This window comes from Marmota monax, unplaced genomic scaffold (assembly GCF_021218885.2).
Source record: "Marmota monax isolate L192 unplaced genomic scaffold, Marmota_monax_Labrador192_F-V1.1 WCK01_AAM20220418_F8-fsc00047, whole genome shotgun sequence".
In the NCBI taxonomy this organism is placed as follows: domain Eukaryota; kingdom Metazoa; phylum Chordata; class Mammalia; order Rodentia; family Sciuridae; genus Marmota; species Marmota monax.
Window position 1 is genome coordinate 10348347 of NW_026692072.1, and position 17908 is coordinate 10366254.

General features: G+C 55.2%; 1 protein-coding gene across 5 annotated transcripts in view; it reads left to right on the forward strand.

The window, feature by feature from the left end:
* Positions 1 to 17908, forward strand: part of Tspan18 (tetraspanin 18) — a 151158-nt gene that overhangs the window by 18414 nt on the left and 114836 nt on the right. For all 5 annotated transcript variants that reach the window (XM_058583476.1, XM_046456484.2, XM_046456461.2 and 2 more), the window contains exon 2: positions 9985 to 10072. The gene's annotated coding sequence lies outside the window, so the exon portion shown is untranslated. The remainder of the gene's footprint in view (positions 1 to 9984; positions 10073 to 17908) is intronic.

Below are 17908 nucleotides of genomic sequence, written 5' to 3' on the forward strand. Positions count from 1 at the left end.
GGAGGGAGCTGGGAGAGGTTTTCTGGGATGGTCCCGGAGTGGATTCTGGTCTGTGCCCTGTATTTGGCAGAGGAACCCTAACCTTGGAGTTGTCTTTTTTTTTTCTTTGTTAACCAGCCAAAACCCGTGAACAAGTACACATGCCATTTCACACTGAATCGCGTTCCTCTAGAATTCCCGGGTGCTCAGTGATGCTCAGCGGGCTCCAGGAAGATGGTGAGAAGTCTCACTCCCTCCTCGCCTGATTTCCATGTCACGTTTCTTTCTTTTTTCTTTTCTTTTCTTTAGGTATCGGGGATTGAACTCAGGGGCAGTCAACCACTGAGCCACCTCCCCAGCCCTGTTTTGTATTTTATCTAGAGACAGGGTCTCACTGAGTTGCTTAGCACTTCACTGTTGCTGAGGCTGGCTTTGGACTTGCCATCCTCCTGCCTCAGCCTCCCCATTCGCTGGGATGACAGGCGTGTGCCACTAAGCCCAGCTTCGGATCCTTTTTCTTTTTTTTTTTTTTTTAAATATTTCATTGTTTTAGTTATGGACACAATGTCTTTATTTTATTTTTATGTGGTGCTGAGGATTGAACCGAGGGCCTCGCACGTGCTAGGCGAGCGCTCTACCGCTGAGCCACAACCCCAGCCCAGGATCCTTTTTCTTAACAGAATCTGTGATATTCTCTCTGATTGTGTCTAGAAAATGGCGCACACCTCACGGCTCAATACATTTTCAAAATCAAGGCTCAAGGAAGAACCAGGAGCCTCCTTCAGAAGTCGTAAGCTGAGCTGTCCTCTCTGCCGGTCCCGACCTCCTGCCAGGGTCCCTAGGCAGTCCCTAGGACTCGCCCTGATCACTCATCTTGCTTTATTGTAATTATCAATTTCTGGCTGGACCGAGGGTTTGGAAGTCAGGGCCTTGCTGCACGGAACGGCTCCTGAGCCTGAGTCCCAGCATGAAATACGCGGGCACGTGATTCACTTCCCAGAAGCCCAGGAGCCAGAGAGCCAGGACGTGAAGGGGCCTGGCCTTTGTCACTTGCAATCAGATGAGCCATGCTGCTAGGGACAGGCAGGGGCTCCTCTCTCCAGAACTTCTTGTTCTTTGAGTCAAAGAAGCTCCAATCCCCATCAAGCATGGCGGCCTTTATACCAACCCCGTCCCCCCCGATTCTGCCATTTAATCCTGTTGGGACACACTTGGTCTCTTCCCTCAGGGGTCTCTCTTGACCGGGCTCAGCTCTCTGGATTCCTAACTTTCTTTCTTAATCAAGGTCCTTAAAGGGGTAAAAAGTTCTTGGCACTCTGCTGGGGAGGGCGAGTGGGACTTGAAGGATTAATCTGCACACTATGAATTTTAAAGCCCTCTGCTCCTGCTGAAGGGAAGCCTATCAAAATGCTAATGTCCCCGCAGGTCGCCTCCCGCAGCCCCTATTCTGCATTAGAATATATTTACATGGACTGGAGCAGGGAAGGGTTACACAGAGTTGGGGTGCAGTTTGCCGGATTCCACGCCCGCTGTGGCCGTGAGGTCTGAGTTAACAGCCCAGCAGAGGCGGCAGCTGCGGTGGCCACGGGCTGGCCCTTCCCTCAACTCCGGTGAAGTTCTCGGCTTTCACTGCCTCGGAGCGGCGGGGTGGCTGGGTGGAAACATCTCTATTACCGTCGTTTGGCTTTTAAACACAGCTTCCCTCGGAGGCCGCGCGTGTTCCGGGATGCTGGGGACCGCACACGGTGTCCCCGCGGAGTTCAAGGTCTGGACCGTGGAGACACAGTCCAGCGCCAAGGCCAACTCCAGCCCAGCCAGTCTCTGTTCTTCAACCAAGTGCCAGGCTGTTCCCGAGGCCCTTGAGACCCCAGGTGTCCCTCCCCTCCGCCCCTGGGAGCAGGACACTGCGGTGCTGGCTGCATCCCCCAAGCCGGCTGGACGGCAGGCTGCTGCCCTGGGCAGCTTTGCATGCAAACTAGATCCCGGGCTCTGGCCCTGCCTCTGGCCCATGTGGCTCTGGGACTGCACATGGGGCCTGTGGCCTCTGAGCCTTGGTTCCTGCCCTTATCAGTGCAAGGGCGCCTGGCCTCCCTCCAGCAGCGGCTCACCAGCCGGCAGTTCCACAAACGCGACCGGACTCGCCTTGCCCACCTGTGAGATGGGCACGTGGCTAAGACAGCCCTGCAGGGTGGAAGGAAGTCTGGGGGGACCGTCCTTGTCCCCCTCTCCCTCAGACAATGGCAGGTGCTCTCAGGGAGGACCAAGGGGAGCAGGTGTAGAGTTGCTGCCCAAGGACAGCAGGACCGAGGGCTTCAGGGCTCCGTGGTCTCCTTCCTGCTCAGCGGGAGGCCTGGCCGCATCTGTCTCAGGCAGGTACTGGTCAGGCGGGCACCGAGATCCAGGCTGGCATGTGCCCTGATGCACAGAAAAGCCCCCCCGAGCAGATGGGATGCGGGAGGGAGGTAATTGCTGTCAGCCCTTGAGAGTGAACAGCTCCAGAGCCAATTTATGGGGTTGGGACAGTCCCTGCCTTCCCTGCCCAAGTCACCGAGAGCTAATGGCTCAGTTCCTCTGGGCAGACCCTCAGGGGTCTTGCTGGCAGCATCCAGAGCCCACGGCTGAGCTCAGTTACACGCGGGGAGAAACCCCGGGCTCCCCTACAAAACTGGAAAGACCCGCCCCACCTCTGCCCCACTGAGACCCAGGGGCACAATTAGGAGGCTGATTGGGAGTCTCACGCCGGAATGGAGGGTGGTGGGCGGAGCGGCAGGGCGGCTGGGTGGGAAGCCCCGCCCTCTGCCCTCCCCCTCCCCTTCCCTCCCCCTCCCCCTCCCCCAGCGAGACCAACGCAGGTGGAGAGGCTCCTGCCAGGGAGACTTGGATGCGCTCAGCCTCGGCAGCTTCATTAAGGGCTGCCCGGGGGGGTTGTGCGCTGCAGGGCGCAGCAGGAACCATCCCAAGCCCCCCTGCCCAGCCCCCCCACTGGCTAATTTAATACAAAGCAAAACAAAGCCCTGGCTCAGCTTTGGAGCCGTAAACTGCAGAGCTTTTATCTGTCAACAAACAATGCATTCGGCTGGCAGGGGCCCCGTCTGGATCCTGTGGCCTGGAACTGCGCGTGGGGAGGTGGCCCCTTCGTGGGGCCTAAGAGCAAGAGTTCTTGTGGTCTCAGGACTTGGAAATGTCGGCCTTGCACCCAGGAGGCCGGAAGAGATGTAGGGTGGCTGCTGGAGCGAAAGGGGGAGCCAGGTGGAAAGAGGGACAGGGAGGAGGGGGAGAGGGGGAGTGTGAGGAGGGAGACAAATGGACTGAGAGAGACGAGGGGGTACGTGAGGGAGGACTATGGGTGGAAAACCGCAGAGCCGAGTTAGCCAGGGGGAGGCTGCACCGCCCAGCCCTCTCCCTCCCACCTCCATGCAGCTTCCTCCAGGCAGCCTTCCCAGCTTGCTTCACGTTCTGAAATCCTACTCTCTTGGGACTCCAGGGTGCAGAGACACTAACCCAGTCTTCAACATTATCTGAAAACTTAATGCATGAAATATTCCAAAGTCCAGCTGTTGCCAATTAAATGCCGGTATGGGGATGGGGGTGGACCCCCATGTTCTCTGTGTAGGACTCTCATGAAGGGGGAAAGGGCTCCAAGGAGGAGCGCTGGGAACCACCCATTAGGGCCACTGTGCTTTTTCCCTGGAGGTTTTTTGTTGTTGTTGTTTGTTTGTTTTTAATTGTGGTTAAAAAAAAAAACACATAAAATTTACCATCTTGACCATGTTCAGGAGCACAGTTTGGAGGCATTACATACGTTCATAATGTCATCCAACCATCCCCACCAGCCTCCATAATAACTCTCTGGTCTTGTAAGATGGGACCCGTGTCCACTCAAGGACACCTCCTCCTCCCTCTGACCCACCTGGTGCACACGCTCTGCTTTCTGTCTATATACACACCACACTTTTATCCACTCACTTGTTGGTGGACATTTGGGTTTCTTCTGTTTTAACTGGTGCAGATAATGGTAACCATGAACATGGGTGAACAAACATTGCTTTGAGGCCCTGCTTCCAATTATTTAGGGTCTATACCCATGAACGCAGTGGCTGACCCCATAGCAATTCTATGCCTAAGTTTTTGAGACTCTTCCACACTGTTTTCTATTTCATTTTACATCCCCACCATCGGTGTGCACGGGTTCCCCATCCTTGCCAACACTTGGTACTTTCTGTTTTTCTTTCCCTCCCTCCCTCCCTCCCTCCCTCCCTTCCTCCCTTCCTCTCTCTCTCATGGAAGCCATCCTAATAGGAGTGAGGATTATGTCACTGTGCTTTGATGTGCATTTCCTAGTATCAGGGACGTCGAACATCTTTACATGTACTTCTTAGCCATTTGTATGACATTTGTGGAGAACTGTCAATTAATGTCTTTTACCCGTATTTTAGCTTTGTTGCTCATTTTGTCATGGTTGAGTTTCAGGAGTTCCAAATGTGAATCCCTGGTCAGACATGAGTTTTGCAAGAATTTTCTCCAGTTTCACGGGTCTCCTTTTTACTCTGTTTGCATTGTCTTTTGTGCACAAATGTTTAAAAATTTTATGAAGTCCAATTTCTCTATTTTTTTTTCCTTTTCTTGCCTCTGCCCTTGGTGTCATATCTAAGAAATCGTTGCTAAGTCAAAAGTTAAATTGCTGTGGCTGGACTCTCCAGCACTGTGTTGGTTGCAAGTGGTAACAGTGGCAACTTTATCTTGTTCCTGATCTTCTGGGAAAGCCTTTCAGTCTTTCACCATTCAGCATGACGCTGGCTATGAGTTCTTCATAAATGACTTTTATTATGTGGAGGTAGTGCCTCGTACTCCTAGCCTGTTGAATGTTTTCCTCATGAAAGGCTACTCAAGTTTGTGAAATGTTTTTTTCTGCATCAGTTGAGATGATCATGTGCTTTCCCCTTCCTCTTGTTAATTCATGCATCAAACCATCCTTGCATTCCGGGAACAAGTCCCATTTGGTCATGGTGTGGAATCCGTTTATTGTGCTGCTGAGTTCGGTTTTTTCCAGCACTTTGCTGAAACTTTTGTATCAGGGTTCATCAGGGTTACTGGTCTGTAGTTTTCTTTCAGTGTCTCTGTCTGGCTTTGATATCAGCATAATGCTTGGCCACTACCCCTTTTCACATAAAAGTAGTAGCAGATTGTATTTTATAAAACACTTGCTTTATTTATTAACTTCTTTTTATGTTCTGGGTACTATGGGAATTACTTGCAATCTATTAACTCATCCAATCCTTCCCTTGAGCCTGTGAGCCAGGACTATGATCGTCCACGCTTTGCAGGTGAATACCCTAAGATTTAGTGGGATTTTCTTTTCCAGTAGCACATGGGCAGCAAGGGGCATAACTGAGGTTTCAGCACAGGCCTGTGGGAAACGAAGCCTGGTGTCTTAGCCACGGGGTTTGACAGTCATTCAATGCAGGGGGCTCCCATCTCCTGACCTGACTCCTGCCCAAGTTATGTGCAGGTAGCAGGTCACGTTTGGGGATGAGACTCCTTGTAAGCCCATCCTCACATAACCATCAAAATGGGGGTTAGGAGATCCTGATCTCTTCTCCAGAAATCCTGATCTGTTACCCATGTTTGAGTTTTGCCCCAGATGGCATCTCTGCAGAGTGGCACAGGGCTTCCATTGGCAGCTGTCTCTCTGCCCTAAACAAGGCAGCTGACCTGTCCCAGGCCTGTTCACCTACTGCACACAGTTGGCCTATTGCACCAGATGCTCTGGAGACCAGGACTTGACTCAGACACAAGACGACTTTGGTCTCCGTATCACACTGTTGATATCTGGTCCACGTGGATCATCCAGGGCCAAGGCATAGGGTAGCTCTGACCACTCCTTTCTGAGGGATCATCTTGTGGGTCTACAGGTGGAGCAGGAGGAGCAGGTGGGGTAGTGGGGTGATCTGGGGCCTGACTGTTTGGGCTTTGTGATCTGCTCAGATCCACATACTCTGGAGGACTAAAGCAAGAATCTCTGTCACTCTAAGCATCACCTTCTCTCAGGATCTAGTGAAAATTATACAAGGAGTTGAGAGCCACCCAATCGTCCCTGATCTCCATCAGCTTAGCCCTGCTTCTCCCATTCAGTGAAATGACTGCTATGAAGGGTCCATTCATCCCTGCTCTTTCCTCATTTGCTTCCACCTATTCACCCATCCACTCATCCACCCACCTACCCATCCATCCATCCACCTATCCATCTGTCCACCCATCCACTCACCCATCCATCCATCTACCCATCCACCCATCCATCTATCCATTAGTCCATCCATCCTTCCATCCATCCATCCACCCATCCATCCATCTGCCTATCCATCCTTCCACTGGTCCATCCATCCGTCCATCCACCCATCCATCCATCCATCCTTCTATCCCAGCAACCAGTGATATAACCCCAGTTCCTCCTTTCCACTACTCAAGTTCCTGTATAACCCTCTCCTCTACCCACCCATCCGTCTGTCCTAGCCCCTGGCCATCCAGCTCTTATTCACAGAGTCAGGGTCTGAGACCCACAGACAGAGGATGACACCATCTCTATAGGGGCACTTAGAGCCCAGTGGCAGGCAAAATCACATGAACCAAAATATACTATTACCTTTACACACAAATTGTTAGGGGAACCCAGAAAATAATTACATTATGACTGTTGGGGGACTGGGACCGTTTCTCAGAAGAAATCATGAAAAAGTTTTGAAGGATGTGTAGAGTTTGTTAAGTGTGGGGAGGGGTGAAGTTCAGAGTTAAGAAAGGTAAGAGAATACCAGACCCAGTGAAAATCAGTGAGGTTGGGCGGAGCGTGATGGTAGAGTATATGAGGGTCCAGTGGGCTAGGTTTGGGCGGCCTGTGTGCACTGAGGATCTGAAGATGGGCCTGGAAGGCAGCTGGTGATCAGATAATAAAAGGTCCTGTGTATTGACAAAGGGAGGCCAGGGAACGCACTGGAGCAGAAGACACACACTGCTCCACATTTATGGGCTCACTTCGATGGTGGAAAGGGCAGGTGGGAGGGCACAGAGGCTGCAGGCTGGCAGAGCAGCCAGGAGCCTGTCTGTAGCCAATGCCGAGGCTGAGCCAGGAAGGGATGGGCAGGAGCTCTGGCCACCGAGATGCACAGGTGACCTGGGAGAATGCGATGGGAGGGAGAGAATAGCTGGGAAAACAGAGATAAGTTACTGGTGGGGTGTCTGTTTCCCAGGGGTGCTCTGTTGTGAAAACTCAGCAGGTTGCAGACACGTGTGTGTATGTGTGTGTGTGTGTGTGTGTTCGTGAGGGCTGCAAACAGCACATCTGACATTGAAGATTCTCATCTGGGCCTTACCCAGGACACTGAGTGGCTCTCAGAGCTTTTCTTATACATTGAGAGCTTAGCCCTTAGTTCTTAGTTTAAAAGAAAAAAGAGGAGGGAGACCCTCTAACCTGGGATCGAGCCAGGCCCTCTGCGCTCTGCACTGAGCTTGGTCCAGCCTGAGACTTATCTTCACAGCAAACCTGCAAACCTATGCCTACTGTTGATGAAGCTGTATTTCGTGGATTTTAGGCTTTTTTGTTTGTTTGTTTGTTTTTACATTTGAATACCTCTGAAACCATGCTGCCTCATACAAAAACTGATATGGTATATAATTAGATTAATTGGCAGTATTAGACTGCTTAACATGATGGTGTGACTGCAATCCACGAGGCTGACATCCAGGAGACAGGACACTGCCTTGCTCTGTCACTTTCCCTATATGACCCTCTGATCAGTGAGTTATCGGGGCTGGGACCCAATTTCCCAGGTGAAAACTTCCCCTGGCCCTCGGTCTTTCCACAGGGCCTCTGGTCACCCAGCACCCATCTCCCCTCTGGGTCCTAAATCCCCCACCCCCCGACCCCCGGGCGGGACCTGGGATGGAGCAGCCAGCACCCCATCCTCCTCCACGAGGCGGGGCGGAGGGGCTGGAAGGAGATCTCAGGAAAAGGGGAAGAAATGCCCAGGCCCTGGCTTCACTCACACAATGTAGATGTGCTTAAATGGGAATCAGGATTAGCGCTGGGTCTCGCCTCCTGGCAGCCTGGTAATCACCTAATCCCCTCTCGGCTGCGGGGAGGCAGGATTCCACCCGAACCCAGAGAGAGCTGGGAGCGCCAGACCTGAAAAGTAATTTTGTTAGCGACGGGTCTTGCCCACACCTCCTGACATGCAGCCCCCAGCTCCTTCCCAGCGTGGCTGCGGCCTTTAATTTCGTTAATGTGTGACATTCGCCCAGGCTGCGTGGCTGACGGGCATGCTTGACATTAATACGCGTCCCGCGCGGTCCCCGGAGCTCATAAAAGCTGATTATCAGTTCTGAGCCAGTAAATGCAGTTCCCAGCTCAGGAGGGCCTGAGTGCCTCTGAGATGCCCTGGGCAGCAGAGCAGTGGACATCTGCACAAGCCAAGTGACAGACCCCCCCCTTTGTCAGCCACCGCCACGCAGCAGGGAAGTGACCAGGAAAGCCCTTCTGTAGGCAGAGCCCGGGGTTCAAACTTACCACCCAGCCCAGAGGCTCTATGCCCCGTGATTTGCTGTGAATCCATCCAGCATTTGAGGAAGCCACGTGTGGCATCTATCCAAATGAGGTGTGCAGACGTGGGCACCCGGTCGTGGCAGCCAGGTCCCAGTGGCCCGGAATGGACACACCCCACGTAGCACTGTGACAAATGAACGGTCAATAGATTTGGTCCACACCCGCGGCGGGATCGTTGCCGCTACGGAAAAGACTCAGGGACGTGGGAAGGTTTCCACTCCCGGGTGCCCAAGTCTCATCACCACCGACGTGTGGCACGTAGAACGAGTGGGCTCAGATCCGAGGTGGAAAGCCACGCCTCTGCGGGCCAGGCCCACGTAGGCGCATGCGCACACGGGTGTGATTGGGTGGGGAAGTCTGCAAAGTCCCATTCCAAAGGACATTCTGCTACATAGGGTGGGTGGGTAATATGAGAATGACGTGTGTGCGCACATGTGTGTGTGAGGGGGTGGCTGACGCAGCCTGGATGGGCCACTGAGGCACAAATGAAACCGTGCCCCGCCCTCTGGCCCAGCCCTGCTTCCCCACTGTTGACCGTTCTGAGGACCTTCCTGTGGGGGCACGTGGATGTCAGGGACCCCACTGCAGGGGTGGCCCTGCGGCAGGTTGGCTGGCGGTGGCTGGCGCCCGGGCCACGTTACCACCTCCTCCGAGCTCCCATCCTCTTCCCTAAGGCGGAGGGTCTTTCTCGGGTTCTCGACCTTATCATCAAGGCGACGTGAACTTGACCCGGGACTCCTCCTTTGGCCTTGCGCAGTCATCCTCGCTGCCGAAGGACCTGGGCCGGGAGGGCCTGGCTGTGGGCTGCCTGTTGCTTTCTTGGCTGTCTGAGATCCTGCTGGTCCCGGCTGCTGGCCTGAGCCTCAGCGGGCAGCTGTGCGTCCCTGTCACCGTGAACTGGATCTTTCCCCTGCCACCTGGGAACTTCCCCTCAAAGAGACAGAGGACTCCGTCTGGGGCTGAGTTCTTCTTTACCACCCAAGACCTTTGCTCCCATGGCTTCTCCCTCGAACAGGGAGAGCGGCATTCATTAGGCGCCGACGGGTGCTCTGTGGTTTTCACGACTCAGAGAGCCCAGTTTCAGCCTGAGGAACTGGAGTTCCCACACCAGGGTGTTGGTGTTCTAGCTAGAGGCCAAGGGACGCAGGGGACGGGTGATGTCCACTGTCATCCTGGATGCCGTGGGCTCCCCTGGGAGGCCTGGAAATGTACCCCAATCCATGGGCCCTGGGGACATCCCTGGAAGCCGTGGTGGGGCTGGGTGCTGAGGTCTGGCTTCCGAGTCCCCGTCTGCTTTCTGCACCTCAGAGAATGGGAGCACGGGCCCTGGGGAGTGGGAGCCACAGCTGGGCAGAAATGGTGCAGAAGCCACAAGCCTCACAGATCCTGCCTTTCTCTCTCTTCTCCCTCAGGAGTTTATCCTGAAGCCACCAGCAGAAGGAGACCTCGAGGGGATCTTGTCACCTGTGGACCGAAAGGGAAAGAGGCCAGTCGGAAGAGGTAGGATCTAAAAACACCGAGGTCGGCATCTTGGTTATACAAACAAAACCGTCTCATCTCAGAGTGGTGTGGGCCTGTAATCTCAGCTGCTCGGGAGGCTGAGGCAGGAGGACTGCAAGTTGGAGGCCAGCCTGGGCAACTTATAGAGGCCCTGTCTCAAAATAAAAAAAATAAAATAAAAGGGTTGACGATGTAGCTCAGTGGGTTCAATCCCCAGTGACCAAATAAATAAATAAATAACGGGTCCAATCCTCTGTCCTCTTCCTGCTCGGCAAACCCATCATTTCTGAACCCGGGCTGCCTCACTCCTTGTCCCATCCCTAGATGTCAACTTAGGGAAGGGGCAAAGGGCCAAGAGCTGATCCAGGATGTGGATCCAGGAGCTGTGTCCAGGGCAGCTCCCTCTCCTCCCCTCCCCCTCCCACGCCCACCCAGTCCTGGGTCAGAGAAGGAAACCTCCTTAGGATGGTGCCTACTGCCCCGCCCAGGGCCCCCTGATCGGGTTTAAACGCACAAGGACCAGGATGGTCACCAGATTCTGGGACGCGGCTGGGAATGGGAAAGCCCTGCTCTCTCCCGAGGCTCCGGCTGCCCACGGCCCCAGGACTGGCGATGAGCTGCGTGGCCTCACGGGAGGGTCCTGAGTGAGGAACCAGGTGTCCAGCCTCTGGCCGGCCTCGGCCACAGTGTGTCCTAGGAGCCATCTGTCTTCTCCCTGTGAAATGCGGTGGCCGGGATGTGACTGTTTCCCCCTCACGTCCTCCATTTCTGAGGTTCCGGACCAGAGCTGACCAGGAGGAGGTGGCGGGGGTGTGGGAGAGAGGAGGACGCGGAGGGAGGCTGCAGATAGGGGAGGCCGTTGGCAGCTCCAGGAGAGCCGGTTGCCTGCCGTGGAGAGAGCCGGCGGCGCCCGGGCTGTTCCCCTCCTCTCCCTTTGGAGCCACCGCAGTCTAGGCAGGTGGCCGGCAAAGCAGGGCCAGGCTGAGGCTCCAGCGGACGGACGGCGGCCTGTGTGGCTGTCCGTGCCCCACGGCCTCTGTGTCCTGCAGCCCGATGAGTCGGAATCTTAACTGCAGGCCTCCTGGCAGAGGCTGCGGGAAGCAGAGGCCTTATCATGGGCCGAGTCCTGCCTGGCTCTGTCCATCAGAAGGTGCCTGCTGGCCGTTTCCCCTGGGTGGCTTCTCCATGGGGAAAGGATCTCTTTAAACACAGAGAAAGCAGCGGGGGGTGGGGGGACAGGTGGGGGCGGGTGTGTTGCTCTCAGTTTACCTTGAGGGGGGCCAGGGAGCCTCATGCCTTAGCCCACCTCTCTGGTTAACCTGGAAACAGGAAAATGTTCGTGACAGGGAAAACATAAGGTGCTCATGAAGCAGCTTGCTGGGGCTTTGGAGCCAGGGGATGGAGGCAGGTCCCAGCTCTGCCCCCCAGTAGCTGTTTGACTTAGGGCGAGTGGTCTTCTCCAGCCTCGGTCTTCTCATCTGTGAAATAGGCGCATGGCACGTGTCTCGCCAGGCAGTCGTGAGGGCAAGGTCACCACCGTGGGAATCCCTGGGTTTGCTTTAACGTGTGGGGGCAGTGTGCCGCTTCCCAGGGTGACCTCCCTGAAGAGGCCCGGGCTCTGGGGATTGTAAGAGTGGGTATTTGTCACCAACAGGGAGGTTGCCATGGGGATGCATGCCTCTCTCTGCTCAGGGTCTAAAAACGGCTGCAAGAGGGACCTGGCTTGTGTCAACTCTGTTCTGACATCCTGGGGCTCAGGGCCATCTTGGGCCTGAAGAGTCTTCCTGGCCTCTACCCGACAGCTGACACTTGACTCCCATGGTCTCCCCACCCCCCCGGGGAGCAACAACGTGCTCTTCCCAAGTGGGGCCACCTGGGCTTCCCAGAAGTTGTAAGTGACTCCGGGCAACTCCTGTGCCAGGAACAGTGTGTGACCACAGCTCCTCCAGTAGCCCAGACACCTAAAAAGGCACCGTCTGCACCCACAGTGGCGCCTCTTGAGTGCGTAGTCCCCTACCCGTGGTGGCACTCTTCCCAAGTTCTGCACCAAGCATGCCCAGGTCCGGAGCTCAGGCAGAAGGGAAGTGCCCAGGGTCTTATCTCCCCGCAGGCAGCTGCTGGAGCATCCTGAGATCTGAGGACAGGAAGCAGGTGGCCGGAGGGGCCCACTAGGCGCAGCCACTCCAGGCTCCAGTTTACGAGGTCTCTCTGTTGTTCAAGCTTTTGGTCCCACCCAGGAGCCACTGCCGAATCCAAGGCCGTGAATTTTTACCCCTGTGTTTTCTTCTGGGAGTTTTATAGATTAACTCTTCTGTTGAGGCCGTTGGTTCCTTGTGAGTTGTGCATCATCATCATCCTCGTTTGCAGAGCTAGGGACCAAACCCAGGCCTTGTGCCTGCTGACCACGTGGCCGCTCTTCCGTGTGAGCCGCGGGAACTGCCCCGAGCAGGCTTCGTGATCGTTTTTAATAACGATGTAAATCCAGAGCGAGAATCTCGGCTGGAGAAGAGTCACACAGAGCAACTGTGGCGAGGAGGGGAGGACGACGGACGCCACCTCCAGATGCCATGTCCGCATCGGAGGGTGGAAAGTGACCGGCCCAAGGCCACCGGGCTCTGAACACCGGGGAGCAGCCTCGGCTGCCGGTCTTGAGCCCTAGTCGGCTGCGCCTTTGTTAGTTGGCAAATAGAAAATGGAATATTTGAATGGACCCTTACAAATCAAGTGAGAAGCCTCCGTGGCCGGGGCTCTGCTGGGTCCGCTGCTGACATTGACCATGCTCCCGGAGCCGCTGGAGGGAGGGGACAGAACCACTGTCCCTGAGCTCGGGGGTGGGCAATGGTAACTCCTCCGTTAGGGAAGAAGGGACTTGTGGGGTCCAGGAGGGAGATTAGGCTCTGGACTCTGCTGCTTTTGAATTTTTAAAAAATCAGGTTACTTAGTGGGGCCCGGTGGTGCACACCTGTCTTCCCAGCTGCCGGGGAGGCTGAGGCAGGAGGATTGCAAGTTCATAGCCAGCCTCAGAAAATGCGAGGCCCTAAGCAACTCAGTGAGCCCCTGTCTCTAAATAAAATACAAAACAGGGCTGGGATGGGCTCAGTGGTCGAGGGCCCCTGAGTTCAGTCCCTGGTACCCCCCATAAGTCACCTTACCTTCTGGAGCACTTTAGGCTCCCCGTGTCCTCCAGGTCCACACCTGCGCCACAGTGGGTCACGTACCATAACTGATGACCCGAGACATCGCTGTCACAGGAGCGTCGCTGACCGAGGCTCCCTTGGGGTTGTGGTTCTGTGGGTTTTGGCAAACGTACAGTGACGTGTGTGCACCATCACGGTGCCACGCAGGACAGTTCCACTGTCCCAGACATGCTCTGCGCTTCCCCTCCTCCGCCTCCCTGCCCCTTGACTACCTCAGATAAGAGAACCCTCTGTTCTTTATCTTTTCTTTTTCCTTCACAGGGGCTTATTCAGTTAGCCTAACGCCCTCAAGGTCCCCGTGGTGTAGCGTGTTCTGGAATCCCCTCCTTTTTAGGGTTGACTAATACTCCATGTTGTGTGCACACTGCATTCTTCTTGTCGATCCACTAGCGATGGACGCCGGGTGGCTTCCGTATTTCAGCTGTCAGGACCGTGCCTCTGAGCCCGTGCCTTCTTCGCAGTGAGCCGTGCTCCATTTCCTGAATGTGCGACGATCGCTTTCCCTGTCCCCAACAGAAGGATGTCTTTTTGCTTCCCGATTTGAGGACTTAGGACGAGCTGCTGTCAGCCCCTGTGCTCAGGTTGTTTGTGGCTCTAAGTGTTCAACTCGCAGTTGCTGAATTGCAGGGTCAGAGCAGCTCTGGGATTATAAGAAATGGCCACAGTGTCTTGAAGTCCCTGTGCCCTGCTGGACAGCGCCCGGGGTGTCTCCAGGGTGTGCATTTTGGCCTTTCTAATAAATGTGCGGTGACCTGGTTTCCTTGGAGCCTCTTGTTGCCCCCTGGACGTCTCTGGTCCCGTGTGTGTCTGGGACTTTTGCTGCTTCTTAGTGGGGGGCTTGTTGCCCTCTTGTTGGGTTTTACAAGTTCTTTGGTCTTTCCAATGAGAGTCCTTTCCCAGCCAAAGCACCACCTGGGGCTTGTCTTAGGTGCCCTTGACAGTGACTTTCCCGGCTGCCCAATGACTTCTTTCACAGCTTGCGCCTTTGACCTCTTTCCGGACACTGTCCCCCACCCAGAGTCATCTGGACTTTCTTCTGGGTCGGCTTCTAGGAATTCTGCAGGTCTCCTTGTGACCTGTAGGTCTGGGTCATTGGAGTTCATTTCTGGGCAGGTGCAAGGTCTGCGTCCAGGTGACTGCAGCGATGGCCCTGCATGTGGATTTCCAATCGTTCCGGTGTGACTTGTTGGGGACTCTCTCATCCCTGCTGTGTTGACTCTGCTCTTTGTCAAGTGCCAGGTGACTGCATGTGGAGGGTCCACGTGGCACTGTCCGTTCTTGTGCCGATGGCAGAGTTCCGACGGCGTGGCTGTGTGTGCGTCTCCGTGTCAAATGCCCGTCTCTGCGTCCCTCAGCGTTGGGCTGGCCCTTTGGGTCCCTCATGGTGTGAACCTCGGATTCCGTCTGTTGAGAGCCGCCTGATGACTTGGGGAACTCTGGGTCAGTGGTTGGACGGAGCGGGGAGCTCTGACCTCCTGACAGCTGGAACCTTCTGCCTCAGACGCGCACTGACTCCACTCCTTCTTCGCGGTTTCTTCGATCACGGTTTCGTGGTTTTCCCCCACAGGTCCCCTGTGTGTTGTGAGGGCCAGGCCTGGGCGTCCCTGCTCCCTGTGTGGGCAGAGCTGGGTCACTTCCCATCCCCAACCTGCTCGTCAGCGCTGGGGACAGAGCGATGGGCGGGGCAGGGCCACATCTGGTGGATGTTAAGAGTTTTCTAGAGAAACAGAACCGAGAACCAATGGCATGGGGTGTGTGTGTGTGTGTGTGTGTGTGTGTGGTGTGTGTGGTGTGTGAGTGGTGTGTGTGAGTGTGTGTGTGTGTGTGGTGTGGTGCGTGTATGGTGTGGTGTGTGGTGTGTGTGTGTGGTGTGTGTGGGGTGTGGTGTGTGTGTGTGTGGTGTGTGGTGTGTGAGTGATGTGTGTGTGGTATGTGTGTGTGTGGTGTGTGGTGTGTGTGGGGTGTGTGGTGTGTGTGTATGGTGTGTGAGTGATGTGTGTGTGCTGTGTGGTGTGTGTGTATGGTGTGTGAGTGATGTGTGTGGTGTGTGTGTGTGTGTGGTATGTGGTGTGTGTGTGAGTGATGTGTGTGTGGTGTGTGTGTGGTGTGGTGTGTGTGTGGGGGGGTGTGTGTGTGTATGGTGTGTGAGTGATGTGTGTGTGGTGTGTGTGTGGTGTGGTGTGTGTGTGTGAGTGATGTGGGTGTGTGTGGTGTGTGTGGTGTGTGTGTGTGTGAGTGATGTGTATGTGTGGTGTGTGTGGTAAGTGGTATGTGTGTGTGTGAGTGGTGTGTGTGTGTGGTGTGTGTGTGAGTGATGTGTGTGTGGTGGGTGTGGTGTGTGTGTGTGGTGTGTGTGGTGTGTGTGGTGAGTGGTGTGTGTGTGTGGTGTGTGTGTGGTGGAACCTTGGCTCACAGGACTGTGGAGGCTGACCAGTCCCCAGCTCTGCAGTGGGCAGGCAGAGACCCAGGAGAGCTGGTGGTGTCCGTTCCAGCCCAAGGGCAGGAGATGACCAGTGTCCAGCTCAAGAAGTCTGAGAGTCCAGCTTCCCTCTCACTCTGGGGCAGCCGTTGCTGTCCATTTTGTGCTGCCACAACAAACCCCCGGGGCTGGACGATGGGAAAAGAACACGTTTACTGTCCCTCCCTCTGGAGTCCGGGAAGTGCAGGATGTGGACACAGGATTCGGGTTCGATTGTCTGGTGAGGGCTGTGTGCTCCCGTGGGAAGACACACTGGCTACTCACATGGCCGAAGGCAGAAGGGCCAGGACGGGGTGAGGCCGAAGCCTCTTTAAGGGTGACCTCCGTCCTGTGGGTGGGAGAAGTGCCCTTGTCCCATCCCCTCCCAAGGCCCCGCCCTTCACACCGCCACACTGGCCACTGAGTCTCAGAGGGACACATTCAAGCCACAGCCCTGAGGTTCCTTGTTCTCTTCAGGTCTTTGATTGGACGAAGCCACCCACACTGGGGACACTCAGCTCACACATACAGATGTAATCTCAGCCGGAGCCACACTCACAGACCACCCTGGACAATGTCTGTCCAGATGCTGGGCCCCGTGACCCAGTCACCTGGACACGTAAAACTCTCTCTAGGGTGCTTCACACCCAGGGGGATGATCTTTTAATACTTGCGTTTCTGTACTAAAAGATCATTATTATCGTCATCATCATCATGATTATTATTATCCTGCACGCTGGGCATCAACCAGGGCTGCTCTGCCACTGAGCGGCATCCCCAGCCTTTTTTGTTTTGAAACAGGTTCTGGGTTCATGGCCCAGGTTGTCCTTGAACTTGGGACCTTCTTGCCTCAGCCTCCTGAGGGACTGAGGTTACAGGCGTGTGTCCCTGGCCCTGGTTGGACAAGAGGAAGTCTATTTTAATGGTGATGGTGAAGTCAGATCAGCTCTGACCCTGGTTGGGAAGGAGCCATCGTGGAACGTGCGGTGAACCTGGTCTGCGTGACCTCGCCCGTAAAGAGCATCACGTCATCAAGAAGGGAAAGCAAACAAGAGGGGGACACCTTTTAGTTACGTCCATGGACGATTTTGGGAAAAGAGAGAAAACATAAACGTTTTTGAATATTTATGTTCGTAGACGTCACTTCTGAAAGTGACACTGTGACGTTTGGAGGATGTTTTGCACAGAGGGTGGCAGTGTTGGCAGCAACCCCGTCTCCGTGTGCTTGTCCCTACCTCACTGTGCCATCATTTATTTCAGATCCATCATTTTCAGTTCATCATTCACGCTCAGGGACGGCTGCGCCATGGGGCTGGGGATCTGAACTGCACGAAGAGCCCTCCAGGGGTTCTGGACGCTCTTGAAATGAACGTGTGTCCCCAAGGGTCCGGGGGCCAAGGTCCTTGGAGTGAACGTTAATGCAGAGCGTTTTAGAGGCTAAGGGTTTCGAACGTGCCCATCTGAGATGGGCGTGTCCTCCATCAAAACTTGCCAGTGACGCGGCGCTGGCCCAGAGCTCAGATGGCCAAAGACCCTTCCCAAAGCCCAGTGGTCCCCCCCCCCCCCCCGTTGGTCCCCGCCTCAGCGCCATCCCTGCCTGGGTCTCTGCCCCCTGCTCCCTCCCCAGCAGCACAGTCTGTGAAGCAGCTGTTCTAATTAAAAATCTCATAAATGCCGGGGAGAAGAACCCAGGGGTTTGTTTTTATTTCCTGCTAGACTCCCCAGAGAGGTGTTTTGGTAGGAAAGGTCCCTTTGGGGCTGAGATCTTCCTCGCAGACTTCAAAGACCAGTCTTCGTAGGAGCACGGCAGCTGTTTAATCTGAACTTGAACTCGGGGCCAGGCAGTAAATGTCCAGGCCAGGAGAGAGCAAGGGACCTGGGCAGCGGAGCTGGCTGCACCCCCCTGGGGGGTCACGGTTGGAGGTCACCTTCCCGCTGAGGCTGTGGCGGCTGGGTTGGTACCAGGGCTCCCTCGGCCTCCCGCCCCCACTGCGCGCTTCTTCCCCAGCCTCCGCCATTCCCTGGACCCTCTTTGGCATGTGGAGATTAACGCTCCCAGCCGCCATCTCAGAGCGCTCACAGTGTGACAGATCAGCAAGGTCCCTCTCAGGAGCACAGCTTGCGTGTGCCGCTGTTATTGTTAAGGCAATAAAACAACAACTCGGAGAGCTCGGAAGACGG